The sequence below is a fragment of the Saccopteryx leptura genome, chromosome 3 (assembly GCF_036850995.1).
Source record: "Saccopteryx leptura isolate mSacLep1 chromosome 3, mSacLep1_pri_phased_curated, whole genome shotgun sequence".
Taxonomy (NCBI): Eukaryota; Metazoa; Chordata; class Mammalia; order Chiroptera; family Emballonuridae; genus Saccopteryx; species Saccopteryx leptura.
In genome coordinates, this window is record NC_089505.1 from 362,899,779 (window position 1) to 362,913,090 (window position 13,312).

The window sequence follows — 13,312 nt, forward strand, 5'->3', positions numbered from 1 at the left end:
TATGGACCAAAAGGATTCTTTTGGTCTATTCCAATATTCAGGATACTTATATAACAATGTATATAACTTACATTGTGTGTGTGTGTGTGTGTGTGTGTGTGTGTGTGTGTGTAGAGAGAGACTGACATAACTTGTATAACAACTTATATAACTTATGCTAGTATGTAACAGTCATTTAAAAACACATACACAAAAAAAACATTTTTACTTGAAGGTTTCAGGCCATTAAATAATAAAACAGACAGAAGGCCAGATTTGGCCCACGGGCTATTATTGGCCATTGTCTGGTACACCTTGAGATGTTGTATTGGAAAAGACATATTTTAGTTCTCAATATATAAATTAGGTGTCATTGCTACAGAGATGATGGCAGCTTTATCAAGTTCAACCATTCCAGACTCCACAACCTGGGTTATGCTTCCTATGGAATGCAATTGTCTTTGACTTTGACTGGCTTTTCCAGAGCTGGTCCTCAGATGAAGATGTAAGTACAAGTAGTTTATTTGAGAGATGATACCAACAAACACTTGTAAGCAAGTAGGGAAGTCATTAAAGAAGGAAAGTGGCTTTTAAAGGGTAGGCTAGGAAGCCAGTTATGACTTAGGAGACCTAGAGCTTAGTCCCACCAGCAACTCTGGGTGTCAGCTTAGTATTCACACCTCAAGGTCTGCCCACTCTGGGTGAAGGAGCTGGGCTGTTTAATCACTGTCTCCCTTCAATCATTAGTTGGGGAGCTACAAACGTTATTTTTCTAACACTTCCAGTCCCCCTAATATGTGAGTAGACAAAAGGGGAGTCAGCTGCCAGAGAAATCCTTCAGACAGTTGGACATCAGGCAATCCTTAGACGTCAGGAGCTTCAGGGAAAGAGATTTATAATCTCTATATAGGTGTGATATATAAAAGAAAGCATTAAGTGATTTGTGAATATGTGAACTAGCCTGCTCTTCAATAAAACATCTACTCATTTCTGCCTCTCAATGCCAAAAAACATCAACTTACATAGGTCATCACCATTATAAACTGCCTTCTAATCAGGGTGACAGGCTCTGTTAATTACTGGTTGGACAATCTTAAGCTTTTTATTCTCAAGGTTCTTTTGTTAAATTTTTATACTTTTCATCTCATTTTCTTCTCTATAAAATGGCTTAATAGCCACCTGAGAAATCACATAGCTTTTTTGAGAATGAACCATGATACAAAAAACCATATGTATAGATCTGGCACATTGTAGACACTCAAAAAATGCTATTCCACTTTTTTCTTCCCCACCCACTTACCCTAGAGCACTTCTGCTATTTTCCTTTCCATCTGTGATTAGGAATCCTTTTGTGAGCTGGAGACTAGAAATCTTGCACTGATTGGAATATGGCAGCCATTCAACATCTCCCCTGTCTGCTTCCACTAAGTTCCTCGGACCCAATGGGAATGAAGAATCTCAGACTGTTTCATGGGTCACTCTGGAAAATTCCGAATTGAAGCTTTTTTGAGAAAGGAGACATTACCTCAGAACTTCCACATGTAGCTATTATGGAGTTTCTGTTTATGTGAATGGGTATTTTCACCAGATATTGGAAAAATGCTAAAGCTCAAGTTCAATTCAATAATGACAATTCATTCGGCGACTGGCTCATGGTATCATGAGAAATATAGTTGAGTTAGGCAAACGCTCCACCAAGAATTGTGGCCAAAACAAATTATTATTTCAAAAAGAGAAAAGAAAATAAAGATTCAACAGGTTTCTATCATGTTCCTTCTTGCCAAAATCTTTAAAAAATAGACCTGAAGTCTCAAATGCACACCTTAAATTCCAAATGACCACTGAAAAATCAGGGAAATAATAGTCTCTGTGTTGGATGGATGGATGGATAGATGGATGGATGGATAGATGGATGGATGTTTAGATGGATGGATGGATGGATGGATGGATGGATGGATGGATGGATGGATGGATGGATGAATGGATAAATGGATGGATGGATGGATGAATGGATAGATGGATGGGTGAGTGGGTAGGTGGAAGAATGGGAAGTTGGGTGGATGGGTGGATGGGTAGATGGGTAGATGGGTGGATAAGTACCTGAGATTTTTTTTAAAGTCTCTTATAAATCACTGGAATAGTAATTGAGGAGGGCTTCAGAATGCTTCTTGGAGGAAAGGTGTTTGAATAAAACACTGGAGGATAAGTAATTAGAAATAAAGTTTGGAAAATGGATATTTTTAATTGAAAGAATAGAGAAAGTTACTAAGAGAAGTAATAAAAATGTGACTTCACCTCCCACATGAAGAATAGAAAAAGTGTCTCCTCAACTTTCACATTTCAACAGAAAGAAGAAATATTTCTTTCCAAATAGAAATCAGAAAACTAAAAATGTTTAAAAATTTGTTTCTAATAAGAACATTCTCTTATATATCAATTTATTGCTCACTTCTTTCTTTTTTTGTGACAGAGACAGAGAGAGCAGAGAGAGACAAGGAGAGGGACAGACAGGAACGGAGAGAGATGAGAAGCATCAATTCTTTGTTGTGGCACCTTAGTTGTTCATTGATTGCTTTCTCATATGTGCCTTGACCGAGAGGCTACGGCAGACTGAGTGACCCCTTGCTCGAGCCAGTGACCTTGAGCTCAAGCTGGTGAGCCTTGCTCAAACCAGATGAGCCATGCTCAAGCTGGTGACCTCGGGGTTTCAAACCTGGTACAATGCGTCCCAGTTCGACGCTCTATCCACTGTGCCACTGCCTGGTCAGGCTATTCCTCTTTTCTTTTAAAAGATACATTTTACTTTGGATAAGAATAATGAGTATATATTTGATTTTAAATTAGCATAATTTCATTACCTAAAAGAACAATTTTTACTTTTCTTAAGTACTTACTCTTTTTTCCCATGTAAATTTATATTTATATAATTATTATCACAATGAAGAGTATTCAATATTTTTAATATTATTTTGTAACTGTTTTATTATTTTTGTAATTATTATATTTAATTACTTGTAACATTCCATTAAATGAAGAAACCTTAATTTAGTTGGACCATTCAAATGTTTCACTCTTTTTTACTATTATATATGAATTTGCAAAGAATATCTCTATTAACATGGCCTTTTTATTTCAATTAGTTTCCTCCTTTAGGATAAAGTCCCATGAGTGACATTACTATATCAAAGGATATTATCTTTATTGTGGTTCTTGATACATATTGCCATTTGCAACTGAAAAACAATTACTAGTTGCACACCAACCAGTAGTAGTACATTAAAGCATTCATTTCATCAAGCATCAGCATTCGATGCTACCATTTTTTAAATTCTTGAATAATTTAGAAGGCATGCAAATAATTTGAAGAATTCTTACTTTAATGAACTATACCACTCTGATGGAGTCCCCATAGAGATTGTGGTGATAACTCGTTTAGCAAATACTCGTTGAGCAGAGTTTTTGTTCTCGGTCCTTGCAGTAAGAACAGCAGGGGAAGAGGGAAATGAGAAGGGTAAGCAGGGCTCTAACACATTCAAGATCTGGGTCCTGGTTAGGATTTTGACTTTAATTTCAGTGCTGTGGGGAAGCATTGAAAGGGAAATAAATTATTTTGTTTGATCCCTGTCTTTCAGGAACTTTTAAAAAATCTTTTTTTATTTTTTCTTCTTTTCCAACTGAGAATAGGGGAGATAGAGAGACAGACTCCCTCATGTGCCCTGATAGGAATCCACCTAGCAATCCTCATCTGGGGGCCAATGCTCTGCCTATCTGGGGCTGTGCGCACAACCAAGCTATTTTTAGTGCCTGAGGCGGAGGCTCCACGGAGCCATCCTCAGTGCCTGAGGCCCATGTGCTTAAACCAACCGAGCCATAGCTGTGGGAAGGGAAGAGAGAAAGAGAAAAATGAGAGGAGGAGGGGGTGAAGAAGCAGATGGTCACTTCCCTTGTGTGCCCTGACCAGGAATCGAATCTGAGACATATACATGCCATGCTGATGCTCTACCACTGAGCCAACCTTCCAGGGCCCTAAAAATCTTAATAAAAAGATTAGAAGTAGGAGCTGCTCCCCATCCTCCTAAAAACCTGCCCCATTCCCGCCACTGCAGCAATCAGAGTACCATAACCAGTCCTTGGACATGCGCTCTCCATCTCTAAGTGAGCAAGGGAAACGGGAGGGCACTAGGTCCTCCAGCACCGGGAACAGTGCTTGGTGCGCTATGTAATCAAACTTATTTTATCCTAAGTACAATCCTGTAAGGCCAGTTCCCACTTTTACAGATGAGGAAACTGAGACTCACTGTGCTCCTTGAGAAGACCATCTGTCTAGCTTTCTTACTGATGGAAAGAGGTTTAGAAACTAGAGCCCCTTCAAGGAGCTTTGATGGAATTAGCATCATTGTTACCTTGTGTTTTATTTTCCAGTCCCCAAGACGCCTTCATTGTTTTCACTCTGTGAAAACAAGAGCATTTCATGCTTCACAAAATTGGCCCCTCTGGTAAACTGGTCACCACCTACTGTCTTCGCCCCTTTTACATACATTTAAAACCACCAGGGAAGGTTGGCCAGATCCCAGAAGAGTAAGTCCACAGAACTGGGAATATGTGAAATATGAAATCCAAATCCATCATGTCTTCCATAATTTTGAACTGGTCCCCTCCTCTTCTTGGGTCTCAATTTCTCAAATGTGCACTTAGGAGACAGGAGATGAACCCGAGGATGTCTGAGGATCACTCCTGCTTTAATGACCTATAAGAACACTTTCTCACTGGGCTGCACAACCAGGAAAGAAACCAAGCTGAGAGCTCTTTCCCCCCAGACATGTGGTTCTACAGTTTCAGTGCCCTGGAACAAATGCAGAGTGTGGTAACAGAATCCATTGCCAGAGACTTCATGTGGCTAATACTCCAAAGCTTTCTAAGTGCACTAATCAACAGAGTACGTCCTGGTGACACAGAAATTATGAGGCAGAGACCATAATAATAACTCATGTCTGCTTCTATTCGCCATTGACAAGAGACGCTTCCACTCCCAAGTCACCAGAGCAACAGAAAAAGAAGTAATTCCATTAGTTGCCACCACATACATGTATTTTGCTTTATGTTAGGTTGTTGTTTGCATTTTATGCCACCCACAATGGTGAAATCCAGTCATTTGCAGAAGCTGCCTTATGTCTCAGAGAAAGTGGTGGTTAATTAACTCCATCATATGAAGCTAGGCATCAGGCTCCCCCCACTGGGAAGCAGAGCTCCTTTGTATTAGGCACCTTTGGTTTACAATAATAAACATTTGAGGACTGGGCAGCAACTTTGAATAAACCACATTTGCAAAATATTTCCCCAAACTCTGAAAGTTTCAAGGAATCCAGGTGATCACATGAGCCAAATGCACTTTTTATCTCCCTCATCTGGCCATTCCTTCTTCCCCGAAATAATTCTTTGGAAATTTTTATCTATCTTCTGCTGAACACACCAACAGACATGGGACTTGACTACTTTTTATTTATTTATGATTCGTCCTATTCTATTTTGTGCAACAGTTTCAATTATTAGATTGAAATAAGCCATCTTAGAAATATACCGCCATAGAGCAAGGCAGGACACAGCTATTCTCTGACTGTACAGCTATTCTTCAAGGATGTGGGATGAGCCTCACGCATCTTCTAAGCCTTCTTTTCCTCAAGTTAAGCATACAGCCTTCCTCCTCCATTCCTGGTGGGACATTCATCTCAGATCCTGCCCCCATCTTGCTTATGCTTCACAATGTGATGCCACTCAGCTGATGCACCTGCTAAATAAGACACCCTGCACTTGAAACAACACCTCCAGTGTGGGATGCGTCAGGGGAAATGATTGGAATGATCACCAAGAGCTTGTCATTCGAGTATGTTGACGGGACAGAGGCTCTTGACAAAGTCATCCAGTCCGCCCAGATTGCAGTTTGGACACTCCCTCCCTTTCAGGGCCATGGCACGTCCTGGATATCCCTCACCCTAACATGCCTGCCAGGCTTCTACCCAAAGGTGATAGACCCTCATGGCTGAGAGCTTGGCCTGTGGGGCCAGCCTGCCCGGGGGTCACATCCCAGCTCTGACATCTGCCGGTTCTGTAGATTTCCGAAACTCAGTATCTTTGTGCCTTGTGTGTAAGATAATAATAGTATCTTCCTCACAGTGTTCTCATAAGGATTTAATGTTTACTCTATCTAAGGCACTTAGACAGGATTCAATGTTTACTATATCTAAGGCACATATGGGGTGCTGGCTGCACTATTATACAAACATGGTGTTAGGGACAGTCAGACCAGGGGGACGGACACCAGGGGTATAGCCATGCCCAGGCTCCAGTCACCCATGTCACCTTAGGTTTGCCATGTTCTCTTTCAGTTCTTCAGTTTCTCTATCTAGAAAATGGGGGGAAAAATAGCAAGATGCCTGAAGACCTTTCCCGCTCTCTCATTCATGAAATGATGGTTGTTCACAATTTTCAGTGGTTCAGCCCCTGCCATGGGTAGAAGAGCCATGCCCAACTTGGAAGATGGGGGATAGAAGCTGAGACCTGACTCTTCCTGTCGATATTGCTTCTATCATCCAAACAAATAACAATGTAAAGGCAAAAGGTTTCAGAATCACATGAGGCAAGTTTGGGAAGATGTCTGAGGACAGTGGCATCTTCTCAGAGCTCCCGTACATCACAACACATGGAGAGACTTCTCCCTTCATAAGTTGCCTTCATTGGCAACATGATAGAAGCATTATTTAAGGACAGCCTGAGCAGGCAGGGATGGAGGATGCTGTCATTATGAGGACTGAAATAGAAAAAGGAATCAATTTTTCATGAAAATACTTGGCTTTGCATGGGCCTTTGGAAACCCACACAGTCAACGCAGTGGAAAAGGCAGAAGGCCAGAGGTCTGGGGCTGCCTGGGCTACAAAACCAACACAGCACTTAATTAACCTTGACCATATGTCCGACCCGGCCAGAGATGCAGCCTCTTCAGCAGCCCAGTGGGAGACTCGTGCTCTCCTTTGACTTTCTCATGGAACTGTGAGTGGTCATGAATGTGAAGGCATTATGAAAGTAGGGAAGTTGACTTCAGCTGCAATCTGGTTAGCAGCCCTAAGGTTCCTGTCTCTCCAAGGCCAGAACTGGTGGCCAATAATATCCTCCCTCGTTTAGTTCCTGCAGCTAGATACAAAGATTCAGCCACGCTGCAAGATGAATGTGCAAAACTCTTTTCTTTCCCTGCTCAGGGCCCTTAAATGACTTCCTTGACCTCTAAAGCTCTCTGTGGTAATGTACACTAATCCTCAGTATGGGTCTGGCAATACCTTTTGTGATCTGACCATCTCATTTCTTCAGCTTCATTTCTCACACACCTTGCTTGAAACTCAAAGGTCTTGTTGACTGATCTCACAGTTTCTTGTACATTCTTGAACATTTTCTCTCTTTATTGTGTCCCTTCTGCTTGTCGGATTTCTAATTATCCTTCAAGCCATAGCTTTTTATCTTCTTAACCTGCCACCCCTCCAATTATCTAGGCTATGTGTTCTCAAAGTCCCCTATATTTTTTCACTGTTGTCCTCACCACAATCGATTGAAATTACTTGCTTAATTTATTTTTCTCCACCCTGTTCTATAAGACTTTTTGTAATAATAGAGGCCAGATATAGCTCTTTAATTTTAAGTATCTTCAGTGCTTCACTGAATGACTCACATATACTGGCACTCATATAATAAATATGAATGACTTGCATGTTAAAGAGAAACACCATCTTCTGTTGATATTTTGTAAAGACTTTCTTATTTTACCACAACCCCAACTCTCTTCCATTTTTGCTTCTTCATATATTCTCCTAATTCTTCTCACTTCCAGTGCCCATTGTTGGCTTGAAGAATCATTGCATTTCAATTGTTCTCATACTATTTCAATTGTTTCATATTTATAGAAAGTTAACTTAAATATCATTTTCCCCAAGAAGACTCTGTGACTTTGTTCTTGGGCAGTGTGGCATTTCCTCCACCCTGTAGTTTATACATCCACCAAAGGAATTACTATCTTGTTTTACTTACTTGTCTACATGTTGGTCTCCACAACCAAACCCTGAGGTCTCTGACTGCAGAAATCTGTTCTTTTCATCTTTATTTCCCTTGACTCAGAAGCATCTTAAAGATGGCAGCACTTACTGAATAGTGAATAAATGTTAACATACTTCTCCTTTTTCCCAAAATGCCAAGTACCTGCACAGATGAAGAGACCCCATTGATTGAGGGAAAGGACTCAGACTACCTAACCCTCACATATTATTTTATTCAACAAACATTGATTGAGTTTGTCATTCCAGGTAAGAGAGTCTTCATGTAGAACAGATGCCTCTCTATAACCACTTTGGGATGCATAGCTTATACTTACTGCTAATGATATTATCACTTGTTGGTCCTACTAAACGTAACTATCACTCTTCTAAAAGACCTCATGAGAATAAGACATTTAATTTTGCCAAAGCATCATAAAAATTTTTCAGCTGAAATTAGCAACCACCATGATATTACTAGGCTGCATTTTAGTGTCACTCCCCTGATTGCAATACAACATCTGAAAGGTACAGTATGCACTGGAATCAACTCTACAGTCATCAAGAGTCAATCAGAGACTACTTGGAGGACTGAAATGAGAATGTGGAGAGTCTCCAGAGCCTTGGGGCTCTCTTCTTCTCACGGGAAGACTGTTAATGGCACCCTCCTTAGCTTAGGCTGCTCATCACACCTTCTTTCTACTTTAACATCCATTGATTAATTATCCCCGAGGCCATGATTGAATCAGAAAATAATATAATGTTGAATTAGAAAAGTCATTACTTCCTTTATAGGAATCAAAGCAACATTACGAGATTGAATTGAACAGATATGGATTTCAGATGAGCCAACAAAACTTGTGTGCATCAGCCAAACTCAGATTATAGGTTAAATTTATGAAAAGAAAGAGAATGAGATTTGGGCACCCACTCCTATAATTTGCTTAACTAAAACAGCTCATAATTAAGTCAGCTCATCAAACATCAGAGTCTACCAGATCACTTCTGTCTTAGAAACAGGAAGAGATGGGGTGAACAACATAATCCAGTCACTGCAATTTAATAGCATCATTACACTTAAAATTCTGGCTCAGCCACTGGGTATCTTTGAGAATTTACTTGATTTCCCTTGGCCTGAGGTTTCATATTTATAGAAAGTAGATGGTGATTGCCACCGAACAGGGCTATTGTAAAGACGAAATCATGTTAAGGATGTATCAAAGCCTGCCACAGAGTGCCAGTTGACATTAGTTCCATGGCATTCTCTAAAATAAAACCCTCCTCAATTATACAAGGTCAATATGAGATAATCCAGGCTGAAAATTAGGTCTGCACATTTTGAAAAACTTTGTTCATAATGTTCACTAAATGAACAGTAGTAGGTCCATCCATCCCCCACCCCAGCTCCCATGTATCTCATTGATTACTCCTCTGAACCTTGGTTCTCTTGTCTGCAAAATGGAAACATAAAAGATTATTGTGAAGATCTCATGAAGTAGCCCATGTAAAAGGACTTAATATGGACTGGTATGATAAGTACTAAATAATATTGGCTGTTATGATGATGAAAAATATCATAATGTTTCTGATTCTCATCAATTTTGCTTGAATCCTCAAATATAACCAGAGCCTTATTGAGAATGTGAAAGAGTGTTTGTTGATCATTTTTGAAAAAACATTTCTGGTGCCAAAAGTCAAAGAGCCTATGAATCCATGGTCATTTAGATGGTTGTTTATACATAGCCTGGGTGGGGCTTTGAGAGCCTGACTTCCAGAATTCACCTTATTAAAACACATTGATGTTCCAGGATTAGAAGTAAAGAGCAAACAAGGTTTCCATCCTCAAGGAACTCACATTGTAGAAAGAAATAAACACATTAACACACAATCAAAATCTTCCCTTCCCTTCACATCACTTAGAACAAAAAATTAGATCCCCCCTGAGAACTGTAAAAGTTCCCACAATAGTAGGTAAAGACTGATTTGTCTGTAGCCACGGCAACAGATAACTACTCAAACTGCTTTTAAATCTGTTGGATTGATCAAAAAGTCAGTCTCTCAGTGAACTTACTTTTCCAAGCCAATCAATCGGTGACATTTCCTGGTTTTGGAAAGACAGCTGATCAGTTACAAGAAAAACACCTTTGAGTGTCAATCTATAGCAATCTAGTGATTTCATTTCCTTTAGATACATACTCAGAAGTGAGATTGCAGGACACACTGACGTGTTCATTGCAGCATTATCCACAATAATCAAGACATGAAAGTAACCTAATGTCCACCAATGAATGAATGAATGAATGAAGAAAATGTTAAGAATAACCATTAATTAAGAGTGGCTACTTTAGAAACAAGAGACACTCAAGAGAGCTGATCTATGCATAGAGTTTTGACACACTGAAGTGGTTTACATCAAATGGATAAAGGAGTATAGAAAACCCATGTACAGAAAACTTTAGAAAGATCTATCTCTAAAAAGCAGGTCAGGTGGAATCAGAGACCTCATTGAATGTATGAGAATCAATGGGAAGCAACGTAAAGACTTCTGCTGGCACAGCAAGGTAGGAACTACATATCCTTGATGGAATATTATTCAGCTATGAGAAAGGAAAATCTTGCAGCAACAGGGATGGAACATGAAGACATTAGGCGAAGTGAAATAAATCAGACAGAGAAAAATCCTGTGTGATCTCGCTTACACATGGGATCTAAAATAACCATGCTCATGGAAAGAGAGTAGAATGGTGGTTGCCAGGGGCTAGGGATGGGGGAACTGGAGTCTGCTCCCATGGAAAGACTGTCTAAGGGTCAGATTGGCACACAGAACAGTTACTGGGGTATGTTCTCAGCATAGACAGGGGAAGACCCAGAATTGGGCAGTGAGAAAAGACAGGCTACAGTATAGTCACTACTGGGGCTCAGCTAAACCCATGAGAAGCTCTGAAGTTGTCTCAAATTGGAGTTAGGGGCCCAGCCTTTCTGCCCACAAACTCATTACTTATAATGGAAGCTGCCCACAGCAGGGAATTGTGATTGTTGGGTGTGGTGACTTTCAGCCAAGGACAATTCCTGGACAAGACTGAGAGTGGAGAGCCACCAGCTGTAATCCCTCCCAGCTGCTGGAAAAAATAGTCTTCAGTCCTGAAAAGGGGTCTGGAAAACCCATCTCTATGTCCACTGCGTAATCCAGCCAATTCTGACTTCTGTGGAGAAGTTAGGTAGCATCCCCAAGTTACAATGTTGCAAATGCCAGAATTGGGATTCAAACTCACATCAGTCTGACTCCGAAATCTTTTCTTTAAGTAAGTGTGAGGGGGGGAGGCAGAGAGACAGACTACTGCACACACCCTGACCAGGATCCACTCAGCAAGCCACCTATGGGGTGATGCTTTGCTCATCTGGGACCATTGCTTCATTGCTCAGCAACCAAGCTATTTTAGCACCTGAGGCAAGGCCATGAAGCCATCCTCAGTGCCCAGGGCCAATTTGCTCAAACCATTCAAGCCCTGGCTGCAGGAAGGAAAGAGAGAGAGAGAAAGAGAAAAAAGGGGGAGGGCTGGAGAAGCAGATGGTCACTTCTCCTGTGTGCCCTGGTCAGGAATCAAACATGGGACTTCTATACACCTGGCCGACACTCTACTGCCGAGCCAATCAGCCAGAGTCAGACTCCTAAATCTTAACTCTTCATGTTAAACTGTCTGCCTATCTAAACAGAATTCTAGGCCTACCTTTTGTGTGGAGGCCAATTAGTGGGGTCACTGCCATTTATTAAGAAATTTTTCTAAATGTTTTATTTATTTATTTATTTATTTATTTATTTATTTATTGTATTTTTCTGAAGCTGGAAACGGGGAGAGACAGACAGACAGACTCCCGCATGCGCCCGACCGGGATCCACCTGGAACGCCCACCAGGGGCGATGCTCTGCCCACCAGGGGGCGTCGCTCTGCCGCTGCCAGAGCCACTCCAGCGCCTGGGGCAGAGGCCAAGGAGCCATCCCCAGCGCCAGGGCCATCCCTGCTCCAATGGAGCCCCGGCTGCGGGAGGGGAAGAGAGAAACAGAGAGGAAGGGGGGGGGTGGAGAAGCAAATGGGCGCCTCCCTCATGTGCCCTGGCCAGGGATCGAACCCGGGTCCCCCGCATGCCAGGCCGATGCTCTACCGCTGAGCCAACCAGCCAGGGCCTAAATGTTTTATTTATATCAAAATCTTGAGAAATGAAGATGTTCCTTGTCATGCAGAAGGCAACCACAGTTTGGAGAAGATGGGCTACTCATCCTGCTTAAACAGTTGGCAAATGAGACAGGGCCCCTGATGTGTTTTACTCTAAAATCCATAGTTTCTTCCTAGACACTTCTGGTCAACAAAAGCCTGGCATGGAAAACTACATAGTTTAAACCTCTGGGGACGGGCAGCTTGCTCTTTCTCCTCCATTGCTGTTGGTGTTTGTTTAGGACAGACCACTCATTTTAGAATCCTCATAACTAAGACTTTTCCAGACCACACATTGCTCTAACTTTATAAGTGTAAATATGGGAGTGAATAATTTCATAATGACAATTTGAAGAGAGAATTGCTTTTCTCCAACAGTGTTCCTCTTAAGGAATAAAGGTCAAGACACCTGGTCTGTAGTCCTCTTCCTCTCCCTACTACTACCTGGTGAACTTGAACAATTGACCTTTGTTTACCTCAAAGCTAAGGACATTTGGTACTACATATGGAGTCTAAATGATCTTTTTTATTTTATTTATTTATTTTTGTACTTTTCTGAAGCTGGAAACGGGGAAGACAGTCAGACAGACACCCACATGCACCCGACCGGGATCCACCTGGCACGCCCACCAGGGGGTGATGCTCTGCCCATCCGGGGCATCGCTCTGTCGCGACCAGAGCCATTCTAGCGCCTGAGGCAGAGGCCATGGAGCCCTCCCCAGCACCCGGGCCATCTTTGCTCCAATGGAGCCTCGGCTGCGGGAGGGGAAGAGAGAGACAGAGAGGAAGGAGAGGGGGATGGGTGGAGAAGCAGATGGGCGCTTCTCCTGTGTGCCCTGGCCGGGAATTGAACCCGGGACTTCCGCACGCCAGGCCGATGCTCTACCACTGAGCCAACTGGCCAGGGCCTAAATGATCTTTTTTAAAATTTAGATTCAATTCATCAAGCAATTGAGAAAACCTATGTTGTGTGATAAGCACTAGACCGGGTCATAAACACTGTGCCAAAGAATTTTTATGCTTCCTTGACCCTTTAGGCAATGCCATAGG